The 21,700-nt window shown below is 40.9% G+C and overlaps 1 non-coding gene across 1 annotated transcript; it reads left to right on the forward strand.

Annotated features, from left to right (window-relative positions):
• The first annotated feature begins 11,021 nt into the window (after positions 1–11,021).
• On the forward strand, positions 11,022–11,128 carry LOC118483585. Its single transcript, XR_004870873.1, has one exon. It is a non-coding gene; the product is annotated as a small nucleolar RNA R71 (small nucleolar RNA).
• The last annotated feature ends 10,572 nt before the right edge of the window (positions 11,129–21,700 follow it).

The raw sequence follows: 21,700 nt of genomic DNA on the forward strand, positions 1-21,700 counted from the left end.
AAAGCTAACTATAAAAAGTCAATAGAACGCTTAAATTCAAATTAACTTATAATTAGCAATGTAGGATGCATGCAACCTGTTTTATCATTAATATAACGTGGTAAATAATGTAAGAACATGTTCCAACATGTTCAACTCGACAATTTTCTGTTTAAACCCGGTTTGGAACCGAAAGTCGCATAGTTTGACTTTCGCTTTGACTTTCAGTTCTGACCCGTTTTAGTCTAGATTAAGATTGCCTTAGAGCTTCCTTTGGACCTAATAACATGTTAGTATATCCTCCTGTGATTATACAACTTGGTTCATTAGATATCTTGATCGTATGCATGTTTCCGTTAAATGCCCATATGTTGACCATTATGCCCAAATATCCATAAATCATGATTTTTGAAAATATAAAAGGATAGACATCTTAGTTACTGAATTATAGACTTGTCCCCAAAATTTGACATCAGTTTGAGGTCTAGATTAAGAGTTATGCTCATTAGCGTAATTAGAAACTTTCTTAGTAAATAGCTAGCGTAATTAGCATGTAACCTACCTAGACCCAAATTTTATATCAAAACCTTATACCCACTGTTATATAATAATATTTTGGGAATTTTAAAGATTTTTATTTATTTTTAGGTTGAGCATAACATAAGGTTTTAAGCTTAATTCGGCTTATGCCGGTTTTGCCCTTTTAGACCATCAAATGAGTTTTTCAAAACCTTTTGACCCCAAACCTTTTTCTACTGATTTGTTATGTTAAATATATTATTTTGAGCCTTCTGGAATTATAAAAATATCAGCTTTTCTTTTAAAACCCGGAAATGGCTCCAAATCGCCTTTTTAGGCATTTTTACAACATAGTATATGTTAAAACTAGTTTATATACATAAGGTTTAATACCTACTGATATAATTAGTAAAATTTCATATTATAACAATAAACTAAAGTTGAGAACTCAGATTTCCGGTTTAACCTTTTAAGCTTATGTAAAATTACCAAAATGCCCTTATGGGGCGTAATTGGAGTTCAAAATCATTTGGGGCATAATAGGACTTATCTTACTGATATTACAACATATTTGGTGCATATAATCTTAGGAAACTTGTATATGATTTATATGGTTGCCCGTTACGCACTTTCACGTTCGGATCGGCTTATGTAACTAGTTTACGCACATTAGCCGAAACGGGCCAAACCGTATCATCTTAGTCTCTAAATTCAGAATGAATTTAGTTTACCCATATTATACAAGTCTCCAAACTTGTCGGGTCTAAGTCACATTCCTTTTCGGTTTTCGCTTCCTCGCGATTAAACCATGTTTATCCTTCGAAACTAACTGGTCTAAGCTTAGGCTATGTTAAAAGACCCGTTAGGATTCTAATCGGTTATTATAAACCTTCGTTCCAGAATAGGAGCCCAGTAAAAGACACTTGCATTTTGCTTTTGTGGTTTATACTTGCTCAGGTAAATACTTTTAACTTATTTTCCCTTATACGGGCTTAGGGGTACGGTATATAAAATACCGCTTGGTCGGGCAATTGACCCTAACTCATTAGTAGTTGGGTATTATCAATGTGACCCGTTTGAAAACTAGTTTTGTTTGTTTTACGCCTTTGGGAGTTTAATGACCATGTCCCGGATATCCTTGGCATCATTTTAAGAAATGGCCACGACCTTGACACCCGGGTGTAGGCGTACACCCGGTAATGTGTCCATACTTATTAAGGTATAATCGTTGGCTTCCCGCCGCGGACTTATACTGAGTGGTGTGTCAATTAACCTTAAACCCGGCACGACCGGGCGACTAAACGCATAACGAACATGTAATTCTTTTACAAGTTTAACTTTGATTAATTATTCCCAAGTTATAAAATGTTTTGTGCCTTGTGCATTCAAATCAATTTTTAAACCTTTTCAAAATGAGTCGGTTAAATTGTATTTACCAGTGCAAACTGACGTATTTTCCCCAAAAAGATTAAGTGCAGGATCTACACGGAATAAGCTGGCTTCTCCTTAGCATCATAGAGTCTCGCAAACTTTGGGATGCATTTATCTGTTGAACAATTTTCTCCTTTTTATTTCGATCCGCCTGTGGATCTATTTCGACTATTTGTGGGATACTTAGATATTACATTTGATGGTTGAAGTAAATCTATTTTTATTGCTTCCGCTGTGTATTATAATTTGTGTTGTTTGACAATGATGTTATCAACTACGTCACGATAATCCCCCACCGGGCCCACTGGTGACACGTGGAAATTCGGGGTGTGACAGTAAACTATTTAAAAAAAAAGGAAAAATGTGTGATTGGTTGAGATGGCATGGACCCCACCCCACACACCCCTCTCTTTCCTACCATCCCTCTCCTCGCATCGGCAACCCCTCACCGATTTCTTCCACAAAATCGGTAAAACTTGTGTGGCATATGGGTGGGCATTGGTCACCGATCGGTGCCGAACCACTTTGCCGACTCCACTCCGGACGACCTAATAGTTTAAAATCACATTCTATGGTATTAACTTTTCATTTTTTAAACGTTTGGAGGTATTAACTTCTAGGGTATTAACATAGTTAGTCCCCATGGTTTGCACAAAATAACATACTTAGGTACTAATAGTTTAACAAAAAATTAATGTTAATACCTCGAAACGTTAAAAAATGAAAAGTTAATACCGTAGAATGTGATTTTAAACTATTAGTACCTAAGTATACTACTTTGTGCAAACCACAGAGACTAACTATGTAATTATTTCTTATTATTATTTTGGGTTAGGATATACAAGGAAGTTTATTTGGGTGGGAAGGATAGGAAGAATTTTGACCAATAATGAATAATCAAGGGCTTTGATTAAATCGGTGGAATTGAACAAAAATTAAGAGGCATGTGAGATTCTCAAGGATATTCTAGTACATTGAAGTTAATAGTTACTCTCTCCTACAATTTCCCCTCTTTTTTAAAACGTTAATAACTTTTTCATACAAGGTTATTTTTTTTATAAAAATTGCACCAAAAAAACGAGCGTTTTTTTATCTTTAAAACGAGCACACTATTGTTATACTTTTGAAAAAAAAGTTTTCGTTACCCAGATTCGTAAATCGGAATAGACAAAAAACACAAAAAATGATTTTTTTTCTAAAACGCAATGGACTAAAAACACAAAAGAAAGTGTTTTTTTCTAAAACGCAATGGACAAAAAAACACAAAAATGTGCTTTTTCTAAAACGCAATGGATCAAAAACACAAAATAAAATGTTCCTTCTAAAACGCAATAGACTAAAAATATAAAAGAAAGTGTCTTTTTCTAAAACACAATGGACTAAAAACACAAAAGAAAGTGTTCTTTCTAAAACACAATTGACTAAAAACATAAAAGAAAATGTTCTTTCTAAAACGCAATTGACTAAAAGCATAAAAGAAAGTGTTTATTTTAAAACGCAATTTACTAAAAACACAAAAGAAAGTGTTTTTTCTAAAATGCAATGGACAAAAAGCTCATAGAAAATGTATTTTCTTCATTCTTTTGTAAAACGTAATGGACAAAAAACTGTGTTTTTTCATTGTTTTGTAAAACGCAATGGACGAAAAACACACAAAAAATGTGTTTCTTCATTCTTTTGAAAAACGAAATAGAAAAAACGTTGCTTGTTCATTTTTTGGTAAAACGCAGTGAACAAAAAAAAACACAAAAAATATGTTTTTTCATTATTTTGTAAAGCACAATTCTAAATGAAGTTTAAACTGAAAACTGTTTTGTAATTTTCTCTGAAACATTTTTTCAAACACCTGGTGTACAACTTTTTACCACTGATTTCTTAATAAAATTGGAACAAATAATGTTGCACAAACGCAAGAATACATCAAGAGAATGTTAGAATCATAGACATTTGAGAAGAGAAGTACATGTTTGAATCGATTTCTCAAGTTCCATTGCATTATGTTAAATTGAAAAAAAAATAAGAAATTGCATAAAAATAAACAAGGTTTCTTCAAAATAATTGAATAACACGTTGATTGAGTGTTTAAACCATTCATTATTCATTGATGAAGAAAATCGAACTATGATGTAGTTGTTCTAGAGAGAGAAAGTGAAGGAAATGTTGAAGATGGTGTGTTTTGAAAATGAGTTTTGAAGATGCAGAGAAAGATAAATAAAATAAAAGAAAGAAGATTGACTAAAATGTTCCTCCTTAGACTATGGGGTATGGGGCGGGGGTTGGGGCGTAGGTTGGGTATAAACGCCCAAGTCACCACCCTGGGTGGGCTTGGGTTTCGGCGTGGCCCGTTTGGCGTGGGGTTTAGACCGGGCGTTGGGCGGGGCTACCCACATGACATGGCGGAACCTCATTGGCCAAGAGCACTAGCCACGTCACCCCAGCCACGCCCCACCATACCCTTTGAAATTGGCTTTTGGTTTTGGGTGCCCCATATTCCACGTGTCGCACCATGCCCCCAACCCACGCCCCACCATACCCCACGGCCTTATATTTTTTTTGTTATTTGCCACGTATCCTCTTATTATTGGTTGATACACTTCCTAGCTAAAGTAAAGTTTCTATTTGATTTTTTCCATTATTATTATTATTATTATTATTATTATTATTATTATTATTATTATTATTATTATTATTATTATTATTATTATTATAAAAGAGTGGATCGCTTGAATTCGTAAGATGGTTAAAGTTGAAAATTGGGATCTTAATAGTACGACATGAATTGAAAACGATAAAAAACCGATAAGTACTAAAAATCTTCAGTAAAAAATATCAGATATTAAAAATATGGTGAAAAGTCATAAATCCTACAAAGATTTATTACATGTCGTTTCGGTTCGGTTATGGTGGGTATGGAAAAAATGATAACCATGACCGACCCACTACTTTCGGTTTTCAAAAAAAACCATTAACCGACCCCCGGTTTTTATTTGGTTCGGTTTTTTTTGTTCGATTTTGTCGGTTATTTCGGTTATGGTTTGGTTAATTCGGTTTTTTACACACCCCTAAATTTAGGATACTAACTTTATTTTGAACTTTATTAATATGGTCAATAACTGCATTATATTAACACTTACATAACAACTTAAATGAAAAAAAACATAAAAACACTTGATAGATTTCATATTAGATTGCATGAAATCTGTTCTGCTTCTGAATTGACACTCGAGGTATTTTTAATCGGGTTTTCTGGTTTGTGCTTGAATCGGCAGTATTTTCTAATTCCTCTTCTTTGTCATTGTCCTCGGAATTGTTTAAATTAATAACCTCACTCCATTTCCATTCAGAGAATCTCTTTGTAACACCCCGTGTTACCGAAAGTCAAAGTCAAAGTCAAGATTGACTCCTTTGACCTTAGTTAGTCTATTTTGTGTTCATGCTTACGTTAGTTGTATTATGTGGAGTAATTAATTACAATCGAATTAATCGAAGTTTATTTATCAACGCGAACCGCTTTACGACTGTGAATAATAGGAAGTAACAATGCGATAAAGTCAATTAATCAATAGTCGAGCTAATCCAATCATCATCGAACTCGAGACTCGAAACACGTGAATTTTGGGGTTAATATATGTGTGTGTGTGCCTTGTGTGTTACCTGTGCATGTTTACTTTATGTTATGTGTGATAATTAATCGAAACTCGAATCGAAACTCGAAACTCAATCGAACTCAATCGGAATCGAATTATGATAATTGATGGCGAAAAGACAGCGCAAGACATAGATGATTGTATGTTAGATATAGTGGTTGGGATTCAAAGTAATTTGAATAGGAAACTCTATCGTATTCTCATCAATCGCAATCGAAATCGAAATATCAAAAATCGTCGCACCGAACGCTCAAATCAGGCAGCTGAAAGATCAGGCTCTTAGCCGATCGAACAGCCCAGCCGATCGAACTGCTGTCCGATCGGGATGCCTGGCCGATCGGTGATGTGCGTGAAGTGTGTTATATTTTTGATGAGTATTTAAGCCCCTTTTTACACTTTTAACCAAGTTTTAAATTTATAAAACACGATATTTACTAACACTAAACACACATATGGGCAAGTGCACCCATCGTGGACGTAGTATAGTGTTGGTAAGATACCGAGGTCGTCCAAGGACACAAGAGCTTTTAATACCGGTTTATCCTCAACGTCTAACCAAATCAAAAAGTGAGAAAAATATTTTAAACTAAGAAAAATAAAAACTAACTAAATGCTGAAAAATAAAATAAAATAAAAACAGATAGACAAGATGAATCACTTGGATCCGACACGTGTATTAGTATAACGTTTGATTATTTTTGCACTTTTGCACTTGTTTAAGAGATTATCTTAGTTATTGTAGTAGGCCCCTCTTTTGAAGGCGACGTTACCCTCAACCCAGTAGTTTGAGTCAGCAAGGATACAATCCTAAAGGGTCGGATTATTGAAAGATAATGAATTAAGTTATTAATGCAAATTGTGGTAGGCCCCGCTTTTGGCGGTGACGTTACCCTCGGCTAAGTAGTCTGAGTCAGCAGGGATACAGTCCTAAATAGCCGGGTTATAGTATTAATAGTAGTTAACTTATGAGGGGGTCAAAGAGTTTGGATCCCCGCCATCCAATACCTATGGGTATTGAAGGAGATCCTACTAAATTTGACCCAGGTCCCAAGCAGGACCTCTAAACGCTGAACAAGGGCAAGACCCTTACCAAACCGTTCCCTTAACCCCCGACCAGGTAGCCAACATACCTCCATATAGACCGTGGAGATATGAATGGTGAAAATCTTTTATTTTATATAGACAGTAAAATAATGCCAAGACACCACGGACAAACGATAAGGAAAGATCACCTTCAACATAAGTAACTAGTTATTAAAGTCATTAATACAAAACCAAATAAAAAGTGCAAAAGATTAAAAATAAAAAGTATTATACTAAACACTTGTCTTCACCAAGTGATGTAAGAGACTTAGGCAAACATGGCTTTGATTGTCAAGAACTCTTACTATCAATCTTGGATCCCGAGACGACTCACACACTCTACGATGGACAATGGATGATGGTGGTGGATGATGGTGTTATGGTGGTGGTGGGTGGTGGATGAAGTGTGAGAGAGGTGGTGTGCCAAGGGATGAGAGAGAATGGAACCAAGCTCCTCTATTTATCGGCTGAACAGAAGGCTGGACACGGCCCCGTGTCCGCTGGACACGCCCCCGTGCCCGTCTGACATTCTCTCTCTTCATTAATTGTAATTCGCAATTACAATTAATGCGCCTGCTGTACTTTCACCACGCCCCCGTGCCCGCTGGACACGGCCCCGTGGTGGGCAATGGAAGCTTCTACTGGTTTGTCTTTTCTGCTGCTTCCTGGGCACGCCCCGTGTTGTTCAGACTCTGTTTTCTCTTCTTTGCCTTGGGAGGTGCCGTTGAGGGTCCGGGCAGTCTAATTTTGTTCCTTTTCTTGTATTTATGGTAGAATTAGTTGTCTTTTTGCTTCTTTTGTGATTTTGAGCTCATTTCATCCTGAAAATACAAAAGGAAGACAAAAACACTCTTTTTCCAACATTAGTACTTAAAAAGGGTTAGTTTTATGCCTTAATTGATGTGATTTATATGTTGCATTTTACACACATCAAATACCCCCACACTTGAACTTTTGCTTGTCCTCAAGCAAAACTCTTTAAATGTGGCTTACACTCCCAAATGGAATAGGTAGAAGAGAAGTTTTTTTAGCTTGTCCTAGAGTGTCGGGAATCCAAGGTCTTTATAAGTTTTATTTTTATTTATTTACAATCCTATTCGTTATGATTTATTTTGAACGTTTCATAAGATAAATTACTTATTTGGGCATAGCATGCCTTATTAAAATTCCATTTATATACAAGTTCACATACCTCACGGGGGATCACTCAACACTCGGCCGAAGGTGTATATTTTTAGTGAATCTCTCGAGAGCGGCATGGAACTTACGCCTTCCATAGGCTTGCCAAGCAATCAATCCTCCTCCTTTTTAACTTTTTACCTTTGTAAATATCAAGAGGACTTTTGGGGTGAAGGGTTAGGCTTGGGTTAAAGGTGGGTGGTTGGGTTAGTGGTTAGTAAAAAGGGCGAAAATCGTAACAAGCGTCGGTTTTCGTGAAATACCTCGTTTTTAGTGACTTTTTATTTTTTTGAAGTATTTCTCCAAACAAGCTTTTATATAGCTTTTGTTTGTTTTTGACTTCATCACTATTGTTTTTTTTTTTTTTTTTTGATCGTCACATAAAAAGGTGAGTTTACGAAAAAGCGAGCTTGTTATTAAAATAAAGGGTGAAAAATAAAAAGGTTTTTGGTGGGTAAAAAGGGTTTTGGGGTAATGAAATGAAAGGTTTAGGCTCAAAGGGGCTATCTAGGGGGATTTTGGGTAGGTGAAAAAAATGAAAAATAATGGTTTTGAAAGAAAAATGGTTAGTCCTAATGCCTCCATCATTTACTTACTTGGGTTTAAGTTGGTAAGGACCGGGAATGTATCGTCGTGGCAAGTTCTAGATTTGTAAGAACCAAGCGGCTATTCACACAAGAAACGAAAAATGAGCATTTAATCTAAATATGTATATTTTTGTGCTCAATAAAGGCTCAAAACTCACTTTTGTGGGAATGGGTTTTTAATGTGATCAAGTATATATAATCGAATTTTTAACTAGACTTGTTATGCCGTTTCATAATTTCCTTATGTTGGTTCTTTGTTATCACGACGCTATCGGTTGTAAACTTGTAAAAATATAACCTTTTTAGAACTTGTTATTCCTAACTTAAACTAAGACAAGTAAATGAAAAAAAATGAAAAAGTGTTTGAAAAAATTTGGGGTGTTTAGCGGTTCCAATAGAGTTTTGTGTAAGGCTTGTGTTTAGGATTTGCAAAATTTCAAGGTTTTAGCATCCCCCCACACTTAAATTACACATTGTCCTCAATGTGTCCAAAAATAATGTTTTTGGTTGCTTAGAATGTGTAAAAGTAAGTTAAAAAACAAAGATTTATGTTACTGGCATCCTGGACACGACCCCGTGGTGACCGGGCACGACCCCGTGGTCAAGTGCCAGTAACAAAAATTAGAGAATTGAAACAGAAGCCTGGACACGGGGGCGTGTCCGCTGAACACGGCCCGTGTCCAGTTACCTGAACTGGGTGATTTTCTGCAGGGGGCTCAGCACGGGGCCGTGTTGGTTGGGCACGGCCCGTGTTGAGCCTTCTGTGATGGAGATTTTTGTCGGGTTGCTTTGTTCTTCGTGCATGGTTCATTTTTCTCATTCCCTTTTTCATCCATTACCACCATGAGTGTGTTTTATTCTGCAAAATAAGACTAAAAGATTAAACTAAACTAAGGATAGTTCCGCGGAATGCCTCCGTGGTGCGCCACGTTTATAAGGGTCCTTGGCTAGACCCAATGCGAGGTTATATGTTTTCTGAGTGGGATGCTTGGCGTCCCATGTTACACCGTCGGAGAGCAGCATCCAAGCTCGAATCAATAACCTTCATGTAATTGACTGGGTCATCGTCCTCTATTCTCTTCCCAACTCCGAACTTCACCTCATCATCCCCATACCTCAAAGTGAGTGTCCCGTCATTCATATCTACCACTGCTTGTGCTGTGGCAAGAAAGGGTCTTCCCAGTATAAGGGGGACCTCGGTGTCTTCCTCCATATTGAGTATGACAAAGTCGGCTGGATAAACGAATTTGCTTACCCTTACCAAGACATTCTCGATGACACCTTGTGGGAATTTGACGGATCGATCAGCGAGTTGTATGCTCATTTTTGTAGGGCTCGTGGTTCCCAAGCCAAGCCTCTTGAACATTGATGAGGGCATAAGGTTAATGCTAGCCCCTAGGTCGGCCAAGGCATTGCGAACGGGCGATTCCCCTATTGAGCACGGAATCGTAAAACTTCCGGGATCGATTTTCTTTTGGGGAAGTTTATTGAGTACGAGGGCAGAGCATTCTTCGCCTAAATTAACTAATTGCAAATTTTCAATTTTCTTCTTATGCGTAAGGAAGTCCCTCATAAATTTAGAGTATTTGGGCATTTGGGTTAGGACTTCGATAAAAGGAATATTGACATGCAATTGTTTTAACAGACTTTCGAATTTTGCGAATTGCTCATTTGTCTTTTGACGAATTAACCTACCGGGGTACGGAACTCGAGGAGCCTTGGTAGGCTCTGGTGATGGAGGAGAGTTCTTCTCCTGCAGAGGTGTTGGCACTGTTTCTTCTGTAGGTGGTGGTACTTCTGCAGGCCCTACGGTGCGGTTTCGTAGTGTGATGAGGTGAACTTGCGCCTTTGGGTTTGTTTCGGTATTGCTAGGTAATGCGCCTTGCGGTCTCTCGGAAAAGTTTTGAGCTATTTGATTTATTTGTTTTTCTATGTTTTGAATGCTAGCTTGTTGATTCCTAAAATTAGATTCTAATTGTAGAAATCTTTCCGAGTTTTTCTTATCAGTGTCAGAGACGAGGCAAGATATAGTATCTTCAAGCCTTTCTCGTCCACCTTGTTGTTGAGTGAAATTTTGTGACTCATTTCTTGATTGCTGAAAGTTTGTTCGTTGGGTTTGTTGGTTACTACTATTGCCGGGTTCCCTCCAACCAAGGTTTGGGTGGTTTCGCCATCCTTGGTTGTAAGTTCCCGTTGGGGGACCCGACGGCCTAGGTCTATTATCAATGTAGTTTACCATTTCTTGTTGATCGTCCGTTTCTTTCATGCAACTCCAATTTTCATGTGACCCACCACACCCTTCACAAGCCATAACCGAGACTGTTTTTGTCATTTCTAATTTTTTTATTTTTGAAGAAAGGGCCTCGATTTGGGCTTGTAAAGAAGTGCTTTCGTCGACCTTATGGGCGCCCGGGGCGATAGACTTATTTCCCCGGGGGTGTGCCATTGAAAATTGGTTTGAGCAATTTCCTCAATCTGATTATATATTTCATGTGGGCGTCGGTTACCTAAAAGTCCCCCGGAGCTAGAATCAAGTGTCTGCCTAGTGTGTGGCAACAATCCATTGTAGAAAGTGGATACTTGTTGCCATATTGCGAGGCCGTGATGGGGACACTTGCGTAATAGCTCCTTGAACCTTTCCCAAGTTTCATATAAGGATTCCCCGTCCTCTTGTGAGTATGTATTAATTTCAGCCATTAATTTAGCAGTTTTAGCAGGAGGGAAATACTTATATAGAAATTTTTGGGCTAGTTCATCCCAGGTGTTTACCGATCCAGCTGGGAGGGCGTTGAGCCAAGCTTTCGCTCGGTCTTTTAGTGAGAATGGAAACATGCGGAGGCGGATGGCGTCGTTTGATGCTCCATTGATCCGAAAGGTATCACATATTTCCAAGAAATTAGTTATATGTAGATGGGGATCCTCGTCCGCAAGCCCGTGGAAGGTTGCGGAGTTTTGGAGCATTTGTATCAAATGCGGTCGAAGTTCGAAGTTATTGGCTTCGACATTCGGAGCATTGATAGCGGCGCCTAGATTACCTACGGTGGGCCGTAGATAATCCATAAGGGTACGTTGGTCCGCCATTGGAGGTGGATCACCCGAAACCTTCTCTTGGTTTTTGGCTTTTAACCTTTTTCTGAGAAAGCGTTCGGGTTCTTCTAGCGGTTCTTTTATGTCTTTATTGGAACTGGAGCTCATACACTATGTGAGGATGGCGTCGGGTTCCAAGTCCTGCAATAAAAACAGAAAAGAATGTTGGTCAGAAGGTTCACCACGGCCCCATGTTGAGCGAACACGGCCCCGTGGTCGGAATTGCAGTGATTGTTTTTCAGATCCCAGTTACTGGAAAGTGGACACGGCCCCGTGTTGCACCGGCACGGCCCCGTGGTCAGCCTTCTGTAACTTGAAAAACAAAAACTGCCAGTAACGATGCTGAGCACGGCCCGTGTCCGACCAGGCACGGCCCCGTGCTGAGCTCTGCAGAAGCTGAAAAACTAAAAAAAGTTCCTAAAAAATTAAAGAAAAATAAAAATATGATTAGGCCGTTGATTCCTAACTTTCTTAAAATCCTTGTGTCCCCGGCAGCGGCGCCAAAAACTTGATGTGCGTGAAGTGTGTTATATTTTTGATGAGTATTTAAGCCCCTTTTTACACTTTTAACCAAGTTTTAAATTTATAAAACACGATATTTACTAACACTAAACACACATATGGGCAAGTGCACCCATCGTGGACGTAGTATAGTGTTGGTAAGATACCGAGGTCGTCCAAGGACACAAGAGCTTTTAATACCGGTTTATCCTCAACGTCTAACCAAATCAAAAAGTGAGAAAAATATTTTAAACTAAGAAAAATAAAAACTAACTAAATGCTGAAAAATAAAATAAAATAAAAACAGATAGACAAGATGAATCACTTGGATCCGACACGTGTATTAGTATAACCTTTGATTATTTTTGCACTTTTGCACTTGTTTAAGAGATTATCTTAGTTATTGTAGTAGGCCCCTCTTTTGAAGGCGACGTTACCCTCAACCCAGTAGTTTGAGTCAGCAAGGATACAATCCTAAAGGGTCGGATTATTGAAAGATAATGAATTAAGTTATTAATGCAAATTGTGGTAGGCCCCGCTTTTGGCGGTGACGTTACCCTCGGCTAAGTAGTCTGAGTCAGCAGGGATACAGTCCTAAATAGCCGGGTTATAGTATTAATAGTAGTTAACTTATGAGGGGGTCAAAGAGTTTGGATCCCCGCCATCCAATACCTATGGGTATTGAAGGAGATCCTACTAAATTTGACCCAGGTCCCAAGCAGGACCTCTAAACGCTGAACAAGGGCAAGACCCTTACCAAACCGTTCCCTTAACCCCCGACCAGGTAGCCAACATACCTCCATATAGACCGTGGAGATATGAATGGTGAAAATCTTTTATTTTATATAGACAGTAAAATAATGCCAAGACACCACGGACAAACGATAAGGAAAGATCACCTTCAACATAAGTAACTAGTTATTAAAGTCATTAATACAAAACCAAATAAAAAGTGCAAAAGATTAAAAATAAAAAGTATTATACTAAACACTTGTCTTCACCAAGTGATGTAAGAGACTTAGGCAAACATGGCTTTGATTGTCAAGAACTCTTACTATCAATCTTGGATCCCGAGACGACTCACACACTCTACGATGGACAATGGATGATGGTGGTGGATGATGGTGTTATGGTGGTGGTGGGTGGTGGATGAAGTGTGAGAGAGGTGGTGTGCCAAGGGATGAGAGAGAATGGAACCAAGCTCCTCTATTTATAGGCTGAACAGAAGGCTGGACACGGCCCCGTGTCCGCTGGACACGCCCCCGTGCCCGTCTGACATTCTCTCTCTTCATTAATTGTAATTCGCAATTACAATTAATGCGCCTGCTGTACTTTCACCACGCCCCCGTGCCCGCTGGACACGACCCCGTGGTGGGCAATGGAAGCTTCTACTGGTTTGTCTTTTCTGCTGCTTCCTGGGCACGCCCCCGTGTTCGCTGGACACGGGGCGTGTTCAGACTCTGTTTTCTCTTCTTTGCCTTGGGAGGTGCCGTTGAGGGTCCGGGCAGTCTACTTTTGTTCCTTTTCTTGTATTTATGGTAGAATTAGTTGTCTTTTTGCTTCTTTTGTGATTTTGAGCTCATTTCATCCTGAAAATACAAAAGGAAGACAAAAACACTCTTTTTCCAACATTAGTACTTAAAAAGGGTTAGTTTTATGCCTTAATTGATGTGATTTATATGTTGCATTTTACACACATCAAATACCCCCACACTTGAACTTTTGCTTGTCCTCAAGCAAAACTCTTTAAATGTGGCTTACACTCCCAAATGGATTCCTTCCGATTCCGGTAAGATTTCATCCTAAATCTTGTACTTTCTTGATCTATACATACTCCTACACCTTTCTATCTTTCAAATCTTGATTTCTAACCGTGAAATCATCAAGATTCAAGTGTTCTAGGATGATGTCATCATGGTGTTCTTGAAGAACTTCATGTTTTGGCTTCAATCCACCAAGAATCACTTGGATCTAGCCGATTTCCACATAAACAAGCAAAGATCTTTCATAGATCTGAACATTTCTCGGTGAAAAGGATTGAAAGATGGTTTTCCAACTTTCTTTCAACTCTTTTACACTCAATGCCTTCAAACCGATAGGAACGGAACTTGTGCTGACTTGCTAATCATTTCGGTGGTTGCACGACTCAAGATCCGGATTCTATCCACGAGGTTCACCGACTTCGGGTTAAACGTTAAACTCCGTTCTGAACAGTTCACCGGCCGGATTTGGGTGATTCCTGTCCGATCAGGAGGAACAAGTAAGAACGAGGGTTCTATGGTTCAACTTTTTGTCAAAACACCTCGATATAACGTCAAACAATCAGAACAGCCAAGGGTTAGACGAACAGGCTGATCAGGTCAGGATGCTGACCGATCGGACTGACTGTCCGAACGGACAGCCCAGCCGATCGGACAATCAGCCGATCGACCAGGCCAGCCGATCGGCTAGCACCTGGCCCCACACTTGAACATTTCCATGAAGTCTAGTATTGAACGAACTACTGTTTGATCGGACTATCGTTTGATCTGAATTACTATTCGGATCATGAGATACTATGCTTCAACACTTAATCGATTTTCAACATGTTCAACGCGTTGGAGTGCCACCCGATCGAACAGCCGTCTGATCAGGTGACACCCTGATAAGAACTTGTTTGCTGAAGTACCTAACCTACCGGTTAGCCGGCCGATTGAACGGACCGTTCGATCGATCGACCTGAAAGGTAAAGATACTTCAATGTTTTCAAAATGCTACAGCGAAAACTTCAAAAGTCAAACCATCATACACAAACACATCCTTCTCAAAGGAAGAAACAATCCACTCGAACAGCCATCCAATCGGCCTACTGACCGACCGGACAGGCTGTCCGAACGGAATGCCAATCCGAACGGTCAAGCCATTCGATCGGACAATCGTCCGATCGACCAGCTGCCCGACCCTCCAACCCTTGTTTTCCGTTTTACGCGTTGCTTATAATTATGCTATCGAACTATTCAGGCTAACCCTACTCTCAAGTGCTCCCTTCAATCCATCAATCACTGTGAGTATACTCGATCCCTTTTTGCTTTCAACACTTTTGGGTGTTATATACGTGACTTATTCTAAATCACAATCGAACACACTACTCGATTACTTCAAACGCTAACCTTTACCGCATGTATTACGTGACTAAATGAATGCTTGTTGTTATGTTTACACGTGGAATGCTGTCTACCTGACTTAACGATGATAGTACTATAGTTTGGACTCAGCACCCGTTCACACGGGGGTTGTTAAGGACAATTACTTGCATGGATTACGGTGGTAATCATGTATTGCGAACTGCCTCGGGCAGTCAACCCGCAGTCATTGGTATCGATAGATCCATGTCGATAATTAACATGCTTCGTTTTCCTCTGTGTACGTGCTGGTTATGCGTAAACTATTTCGAACTCTACTATGCTATTATCAAACTTGTATGCTCACCTTTACATTTTATGTATTGACTTTATTTTAACGTGTGTGACAGGTGTTTAAGATGCTTATCTGCTAGGAAGGTGAGGCTAGAATAAATGTCTAGAGTATAGTTGTCTGTAGATCTTGCAGCTTGAGTCTCTAGACATAGATAAACAATTTTTATATTTAAATCTGAGTTGTCGGAATAGAATATTTGACTAGATGTTATCTGTAACAATTTGTTTGCTATTTGAGGTACGGTATGGGATGGGATGTATTATATAAATTGAATGGTAATGATAGTTGTTATCGAAACTTCTGGACAATCTGTTTCGCTCAGTGCCATGCCCCGATGATTCCGCCATCGGTTGGGGTGTGACAGATTGGTATTAGAGCCATGACTATAGGGAATTAAGCTAGACTCGACCTAGTCCGGGTCGAAGTCTTAGAGACCTAGACTATAGTTAGGAACCAACAGACCAAGCGAGAAAAGCAGAACTCGCCTACACTACACTATTACCACACTCAAATTTTCAATAATGAGAAGGCGATTTAGTCAAGATTAGGTGTGAAAACCGCAAACTCTCGACTAAATTGCTGGATCAAAAGCTGTTTTATCAACCTATCAATGATTTCTTCATTATCTTTCAATTACGAACGCTTGTTCGACAAGGAGAATTATACCAAATCAGGAGTGAAATCCATATTTTGATGAATAATCTCCTCAACTTTACTAGAAAAAGGAAGAAGTTGCTAAGCTAGGGGTGAAACCCTAACCTTGACAACTTGTTCCGACTTTTATTTATCTCACCAAAGCCTCGACGGACTCCAATGACCTGAGCTCACGAGTATGACCTAGGGAATACGTGCTGAATGCCCAAGAATTGAGGCGGAAACACGATCCCGAAAGTCGAAATGTGACGACAAGTCTATTGAGAATAGTCGAATCGCTTTGGGTAGTCGATGTCTAATAGCCACAGACAATCTACTTCTCGATTTTTATGTGTTTCAATTCTGAGCCCGCAACTGCTGACTCTGATAATTCGTCGATTTTATGTATTTTTAAAATGTGTTTATCTGTTTATGTGTTTAATTTTGATTATTGCTCTCACTTCGATCGACACACACGACTTGCATTGCTCTTCCACCTCAAAACGGTAACAAGTCGCTACAATCTAGACGACATTATGCTACGATATACGCTTATACTATACTCGACATGCCATAACGAATATGCGATACTACCCGATATGCTATACACGACCGATATATACGAACGACACGCGAGCTTTGAATGATAGGTTTCTGTATTTTGACTGCCTTTGTGATTAAATAGGAATGTGCTTCTGTGTTTATGTGTCTCTGTGCTCTACGTGCCTACGTGCTTCTGTGACTACGTGAATATGTGATTATGTGCCTATATATGTATGTGATACGTGTCTCGACGTGTTCCTAAGCTTTAGTAAGTAGTAGAATGGAAAGAGCTGAAAGCCATCATGATGGACGAATTCTGCCCTCCCCATGAACTAGGGATGGCAATCAAACCCGAACCCGCTGGGTAAACCCGAAACCTGACACATTTGGGACGGGTTTGGGGTCGGTTAATCGGGTTTGGGACGGGTTTGGGAATAGTTCTTATTTTTTCACGGGTTTGGGACGGGTTTGGGATTTAGTTATATACCCGTTTACCCGACCCAGTTACCCGATAAAGTGTACCCGTTTACCCGATTGTATACCCGATATAATTTCTTTATATTATTAAATATGTATATATATGATACATCCATTTTTTACACATATAGGTATTCTATTCCGTATACATTGTAGTTATTTGATATATATTTTTATAATACCAATACAAAATGTAATCGGTTAATAGTTACCCGATAGATACCCAATGGGTTTTGAGATGAGTATACCCAACGAGTAATCTTTTTAAATTAACGGGTTTACCCGAAACCCGTGGGTATACCTGATACCCGATGGGTATTTACCCGCTAGAACCCGACGGGTTTTGGGACGGGTTTGGGACAAGCATATCTAACTGGGTTTGGGTTTGGGATTACCTAAACCCGTCCCAAACCCGACCCATTGCCATCCCTACCATGAACCCCAAAAGCTGGAAGACGAGTTTTGGAACATTAAGAAGAAGGATGGAGATAACGCTGCCTTGACTGCTCGCTTTAAACAACTCAGCATCATCTATCCCGATCAAGTCAAGACGTCAGACATGGCCATTAAGAAGTACATTCGAGCTCTACCCGATTGTGTTGCCAATTTTGTTTACGCCGCAAAGACGTCATCAATTGAAGAGACTTACTTGCTTGCCGCCGAGATCAACGACAAGCGAGTAAAAGCTGGTTTCTGGGATAAGCCCTCCAAGTCTCTGCATCAAGCTACCACTGCAACGACCGCCGAAACCGCCACTGCTCAACCATCCAAGTCTTCACGCCATAAGAAGAAGCACAACAACAACAGCTCTAGCAACAAGAACTGTGTTGTCACTACCACTGCTGCTCCTCTACAAGCCGCACCGGCTCAGCAGCAGTCTCATCATCGACCAGCACCAGTTACTCAAGCGCCGCCAGCAAAGCGTGCTTACACAGGTCCCCACCCGCTCTGCCAGACATGCTCATATCATCATCCGGTGGGTCTTGCCTGTCGCTTCTGCGCTCATTGCAATTTGTACGGCCATTTTACTGCCAATTGTCGCTATGGTCCTCGTCAAGCCCCAGTTCAAGCCACTGCTCATCAAGCTCTACTCCCAGCCCCGCAAGGCCAACACGCAGCTCAGGCACCCGCGATCAATGCTCGAGTCTGCTTCGCATGTGGTGACCCTAACCACTTTGCAAACATATGCCCAAACAGGGTTGTGAAGCAAGAGCCCCAACAGCAGCAGCCCCAACAACAGTAACAAGCAGCATGCGCCAGAACCTTCAATATCAATGCTCGCCAAGCCCAGGCTGAAAACAACGTGGTTAATGGTACGTTCCTTGTGAATGGTATTTATGCATCGTGTTTGTTTGATACTGGAGCCGATAACTGCTTCGTGTCGTTTAAATTCGAGAAGCTCATTAGTCGTAAGCGTTCTTATCTTCCCTTGTCATTCGAAGTTGAAGTCGCTACTGGAAGAACTGTCGCCATTAATTCTGTTCTCTGTGATTGTACCCTTGAGCTTAACAATCACATCTTCCCAAACGACCTTATTCCGATGCAGCTCGGAAGTTTTGACATCATAGTAGGCATGGACTTTCTTCGCGAAAACCATGCTGAAGTTGTGTGCTTCGACAAGATGATTCGATTCTCGCTCGCGAATGGTGATTTATTATGTGTGTACGGTGAAACTGCTTCGAAAGGTCTCAAGCTTATGTCATGTGTCCAAGCTAGCAAGTATCTCCACAAGGAATACAAAGCTTTCTTGGCCAACATCGTAGTAGCGGAGAAGGAAAAGAAAAGGGAGACAGAAATCAGAGACGTCCCTGTGGTCCGTGAATTTCCTCAGGTGTTCCCTGATGATCTTCCCGGATTACCGCCCAGTCGTGATATCGACTTCCGTATCGACCTCATTCATGGAGCTAACCCCGTAGCCAAAGCCCCTTATCGACTCGCGCCATCCGAAATGCGGGAACTCTTGAACCAACTCCAGGAGTTACTTGAAAAAGGCTTTATTCGCCCGAGCACCTCTCCTTGGGGCGCACAAGTCCTTTTCGTCAAAAAGAAGGATGGGTCGTTCAGGATGTGTATCGACTACCGGGAATTGAATAAGTTAACCATCAAGAACCGTTTCCCCTACCTCGCATCGACGATTTGTTTGATCAGCTACAAGGTGCTACGTGTTTCTCGAAGACCGATCTACGCTCAGGCTATCATCAGTTACGTATTCAGGAAGAAGATATACCCAAAACCGCTTTTCGCACTCGTTACGGCCACTATGAGTTCGTTGTTATGCCTTTTGGTTTAACCAACGCACCCGCGGTTTTTATGGATCTGATGAATCGCGTGTGTAAGCTTTATCTCGACCGTTTCATCATCATATTCATCGACGATGTCTTGATTTATTCCAAATCGAAAGCCGAGCACGCGCAACATCTACGTTTGGTTCTCGAGTTACTCCAAGGGAACCAACTCTATGCCAAGTTCTCCAAGTGCGAATTCTGGTTAGAAGAGGTTCAGTTTCTGGGCCACATTGTGAATAGTCAAGGTATCCATGTCGACCCTGCGAAGATTGAAGCAGTTAAGAGTTGGATTACACCAAAGAACCCGTCTGAAGTCCGTTCTTTTCTCGAATTAGCGAGCTATTATCGACGATTTATCAAAGGATTCTCTAAGATCGTTGTGCAGCTTACCGCTCTTATGCATAAAGACAGGTCTTTTGTTTGGGGAACCGAACAAGAGTTTGCTTTCCAAACCCTCAAGCATAAGCTTTGCAATGCTCCTGTTCTCTCGTTGCCCGATGGGAACGACGATTTCATTATCTACTTTGATGCTTCCAACCTTGGCCTTGGTTGTGTCCTCATGCAATGAGACAAGGTTATAGCTTACACTTCTCGACAGCTCAAAATCCACGAGAAGAACTACACAACCCATGATCTCGAGCTAGGCGCGGTTGTCTTTGTGTTAAAGATATGGCGACACTACCTGAAGAAACACTGAACTAATTAAGGGACTAATTAGTTTGGTTTATGTTTCAACCATAATGGTTAATCTTCTTATGAATAGTTGAGCTCCGACTTGAGGTTCAATCCTGCAAAACAGAACACTGTTACTCGTTAAGAGGGGAATGTGGGGGTTTCCCTCTTAACCGGGCTCCGGCGTGAGAATAAGCGACTGCTTTGGGGGATAATTAAGTGTTAAGAGTGAGAGTAGAGGGAGTAGAATGTTTAACCTGTGGAATGAGGTCTCTATTTATAGCCGGAGAGGTGTAAGAGGATATGGGCTGATGGGCCTTGGGCCAGAAATGGACAACACAACAGATGTGCTCTTTGTCTCGCTGGTGTAGACCGTTTAGTGGCTTCTAGAAGTTCTTTGGTGCTGGCGCACCTTGATTGGAGCCACGTGTCGTTGTTGTCGGCCCTGCTGCTCTTCTGCCATCAGCAGACAAGTGGAGATCGTGGGACAGATGTCTCCGTCCCCTGATTGGTGCCACGTAGGCGTCCTTACGTACTTCTCGTCAGACGATCGTGGCGCACGATTGACCAGAGCCTGCTGGACGCTCATTGGCTCTCTTCGCTGCCACTTGTACCTTGTGTACCACTGGAGGTAGCCTTACGCTGCCCTCCTATGCGGTTCCTGTTGAGCATCTAACTAACCCCGCACGGGTTAGTATGACCATGTGCTCTTTTAGTATGCTAAGTGTTGATATCAGAACTTCTTGTGGGCGGGACATCGCGCGACGTAGAGCAGAAAGTGGTGTATCTCGCGCGAGACTCTTGATCAGGAGTTTATTAAGATAAGGAGTATGGTCCCACACGCAACCTTAATGGAGGTTTGCGCGGCTTTTTGGGACCATACCCCTTCAAGTCCCCCCAGTCCAGTGCTGCACCATGCGCGACGCAAGTGGTTGGAGCTCTGGACTTAGAAAAAATAAAAGTTGAAGGGAATGTGTCTTGCTTTTGGTTGGTGTGGCGCGACGCGAAGTGTTGCTAAGGTGTTGTTAACTTGCATGCCCTTGATAGCTTTTGCATGAAGCTAATTGTAATTTTATGGCGGGAAAAACTTCGAAATTTGAACTCTGGCAAGTTGGTGAGATAAGTCGCTGATTGCGACGTCTGAGTTGACCCCTGGCATGGATGTCATCATGTTGACTGCGACGGTTGCACTTCGTGTCAGGAGAGTGAGGCCCACGCGCGCATGGTAACTGTCACCCCTGCTTTTCCGTGTGACGTGGCAGCCTCTCGTTGGTTAGCCTAGCGGCGAACCCGGCACGTTTACCCATCGCATTAAATGCGATGGGTATATATATCCGAAGAGATGTGAGAGGTTCTCACTTCTCTTCTTTGCTTTCCAATTTTCTCTCGTTATCTCTCTTTGAATCTTCAAGATTTTCTTCAAATCTTCAAGTGATTCTTCAAATCTTCAAGTTTTCTTCAGAAACTTGCAACTTTCATTGCGATGACTGAGGAACATCAGGAGGGTGTTTCTACAGAGGAGGGTCCTGTTCCCGTTCTCAAGTGGGATCTTGGACTGTTTGAACAGATTGTTCGGAGTTTCCGGTTTCCACCGGAGTGGGATGCACGTTACCCGGCTCAA

This window comes from Helianthus annuus, chromosome 10, assembly GCF_002127325.2.
Source record: "Helianthus annuus cultivar XRQ/B chromosome 10, HanXRQr2.0-SUNRISE, whole genome shotgun sequence".
Classification (NCBI taxonomy): domain Eukaryota; kingdom Viridiplantae; phylum Streptophyta; class Magnoliopsida; order Asterales; family Asteraceae; genus Helianthus; species Helianthus annuus.